Source organism: Oncorhynchus nerka, unplaced genomic scaffold, assembly GCF_034236695.1.
Source record: "Oncorhynchus nerka isolate Pitt River unplaced genomic scaffold, Oner_Uvic_2.0 unplaced_scaffold_5434, whole genome shotgun sequence".
Classification (NCBI taxonomy): Eukaryota; Metazoa; Chordata; class Actinopteri; order Salmoniformes; family Salmonidae; genus Oncorhynchus; species Oncorhynchus nerka.
The window spans coordinates 6496-10045 of NW_027035879.1; the positions used below are offsets into that span (position 1 = coordinate 6496).

General features: G+C 41.4%; 1 non-coding gene across 1 annotated transcript; it reads left to right on the forward strand.

Moving 5' to 3' along the window:
- Window positions 1-2746: 2746 nt before the first annotated feature.
- On the forward strand, window positions 2747-2875 carry LOC115144633 (small nucleolar RNA ACA64). Its single transcript, XR_003865853.2, has one exon. It is a non-coding gene; the product is annotated as a small nucleolar RNA ACA64 (small nucleolar RNA).
- Window positions 2876-3550: the final 675 nt, after the last annotated feature.

Consider the following 3550-nt stretch of genomic DNA (forward strand, 5'->3'; position numbering starts at 1 on the left):
TCAATGCATCTCTTCAACTGATTTTACTCTCGTCTGTAGCTAGCATTTGGTCATCCAATGTGAATAAGTGCACCCCAGCAAACCCTGTACTCCTGTCTCTGTGTTGGACATAGGCCACGATGGTGCCACTGTGACTCTAAATATATCCAGACGGACTTTCCTCCCCTATTGAGTCTGTCGCTACAACTTTGAGACAGTTACTTACTGTCATACTTAAAATGTATGTAATAATGATGATTACTTATGATATGGTCCTCGTTTACTTCTTGGTGCACGAGACACAACTCATCCAGGCATATCCCTTTGTCTTTCTTTAGGTGATCCCTTACAAGACACTGAGGACTGAGTACAAGCCCTTTGAAGCCAAACGACGGCTGCTGGGGAACTTTTGACATGTTTCTTTCAGACGACCGTGACTGGGCCGCCTACTGTCCTCGCACATCGGCAAGCACTTCTACGAGAGAAAAAGTAGCTTGTAAAAATTGTTGGTTGATCACCTTACCTACTTTAGTCAAATGAAATCTATTTAAAGACTCATTTTTGCACTGGTTCGGAACCTGGTTCACTCTCAGTATGAATTTTGGTTTGACTCCATTGCTATATGAAACTCATTCCAGTGAGGCAGGGGAGTGGTATCCTTTTTGTGCTGTCTCCCTGTTCACTCTCTGGGAACATCAACATAGCCCCTAGTGCTGTTCCTGGTTTTGAAATACATGTCCTCTTATACAGTTGAAGTCGGAAGTTTACATACACCATAGCCAAATACATTTAAACTCAGTTTTTCACAATTCCTGACATTTAATCCTAGTAAAAATTCCTGCCTTAGGTCACCACTTTATTTGAAGAATGTGAAATGTCAGAATGATAGTGGTTTATTTTTTCTGTTCACAGTCCCAGTGGTTCAGAAGTTTACATACTCAATTAGTATTTGGTACCATTGCCTTTCAATTGTTTAACTTGGGTCAAATGTTTCGGGTAGCCTTCCACAACTTCCCACAATAAGTTGGGTGAATTTTGGCCCATTCCTCCTGACAGAGCTGCTGTAACTGAGTCAGGTTTGTAGGCCTCCTTGCTCACACATACTTTTCTATAGGATTGGGGTCTGGGCCTTTCTGATTGCCACTCCAATACCTTGACTTTGAGTCCTTAAGCTATTTTTGCCACAACTTTGGAAGTATGCTTGGGGTCATTGTCCATTTGGAAGACTCATTTTGTGACCAAGCTTTAACTTGAGACATTTGCTTCAATATATCCACATAATTTTCCTCCCTCACGGTGCCATATATTTTGTGAACAGTTCTATTTTTGTTTGATCAGATCAGAGGACATCTCTCCAAAAACTACGATCTTTGTCCCCATGTGCAGTTGCAAACCGTAGTCTGGCTTTTTATGGCGGTTTTGGAGCAGTGGCTTCTTCCTTGCTGAGCGGCCTTTTCCTGTTGTCGATATAGAATTAGTTTTACTGTGGATATATGTACTTTGTACCTGTTTCCTCCAACATCTTCAAAAGATCCTTTGCTGCTGTTTGGGGTTGATTTGCACCAAAGTACGCCTTCATCTCTTGGAGACAGAACGGGTCTCCTTCCTGAGCGGTATGACGGGCTGCGTGGTCCCATGGTGTTTATGCTTTGCTTACTATTGTTTGTACAGATGAACGTGGTACCTTCAGGTGTTTGGAAATTGCTCCCAAGGATGAACCAGATTTGTGGAGGTCTACAATTGTTTTTCTGAGGTCTTGCCGATTTCTTTTGATTTTCCCATGATGTCAAGCAAAGAGGCACTGATTTTGAAGGTAGGCCTTGAAATACATCCACAGGTACACTTCCAATTGACTCAAATGATGTTACTTAGCCTATCAGAAGCTTCTAAAGCCATGACATCATTTTCTGGAATTTTCAAAAAGCTGTTGAAAGGCACAGTCAACTTAGTGTATGTGAACTTCTGACCACTGGAATTGTGATACAATGAATTATAAGTGAAATAATCTGTCTGTAAACAATTGTTGGAAAAATTACTTGTCATGCTAGATGTCCAACCGACTTGTCAAAACTATAGTTTGTTCATAAGACATTTGTGGAGTGGTTGAAAATGAGTTTAATGACTCCAACCTAAGTGAATGTAAACTTCCGACTTCACCTGTAAATTTAAATGTGCCTTTAAGCTAGCCATACAGAGTTCTAATCTAATCTCCCTGCTTAGGGAGCCTTGTCATTGGAACTGCAGAGCAAAAGCTGGCCTTGGACATCCAGAGAACCATCCAGGGAACAACAACCTCCATTTCTAAGAAAGGCTGCTACTGGTGAGGCCTGCTCTCTGACTTAGTCAGTAAGTGCGCCTCAGCAAACCCTGTCCGTGTTGGACATGGGCAATGATGGTGCCATAGTGACTCAAATATATCCTGACAGATCTCCCTCTCTATTGGGGCCCTGTCTCTGCAACTGACACACAAGGGCAATTAATGTACATTCATTTATATACACATTGCCTCCTGTAAAATGTTATTGTTTGTTTTAGCATGGCTTATGTGGCCCACTCTGGGATGGCTGCAGATGAAATAGCAGAGAATATTGGTTCAGCTGTCGCACCATCGTGACAAAACTACGGGTTAGGTGGGAGTTTACTGCCAGGATGTCTTCCTGATCTCCCCAATCAATTGTACCCGTCAACACAGATATTTACACTTTTGTTATCACGTTAAATGGTCAGGTATACTCAATGTTTATTAATGCTAAAGAAATGTGTGGGCCCAGTCTGAAAATCACCTTTGATATCTCTATTGTCTGGGGGTGAGATTACAGGGCCTATAGTACTGTGGTACGTTAAGCTTATTGCCTGCTCTGTATAGCAGTGTGATTAAACCCATGTGCCTACAATCCTGACAAAGAAAAGGCCTTTGCGGCCACTTGTTAATCTGAGTGATACGTACAGGTAGAAATGGCCGTAACATTGAAAAATGTATTCTTCACAGAAAGTTTTGACCTGAATGTATGAGTGATTGTGTTCTTTGAGTATAAAGTGTTGTCTCTTTTTGCAGAAAGGACCGTTGATAAAGGTCATCCACTTGAAAGCTTGACCGTGTGGCTCTCCGCCATCTACACCTCTAACCTGAGTAACCTAATCTCTTATAGATGAAACATGAAACACCCGCGCAGCCATGGATGCTAAGGTAGGACTGCTACACAAATGCTTGTAAATTGCTTTGGAAGATTATATTATTTGATCAATGATCTATTTTTGTCAAATTAAAGGACTCGTCTTTGCACTGGTTCGGAACCTGTTTTACACTCTATTAATTTTGGTTTAAATCCAGTGCTATATGAAACCCATTCCAGTGAGGCAGGGGAGCGGTCTCCATTTAGTGCTGTCTCCCTGTTCACTCTCTGGGAACATCAACATAGCTCTTAGTGCCACATATGGACTATTGAGGTCAATTGCAGACCTCTATTATTTACATGCATATTTACATGCATGCATTACCAGTAAAAGTTTTGACACACCTACTCAAGGTTAAATAAACCTAAAGGGTTTCTTTATTTTTACTATTTTCTAC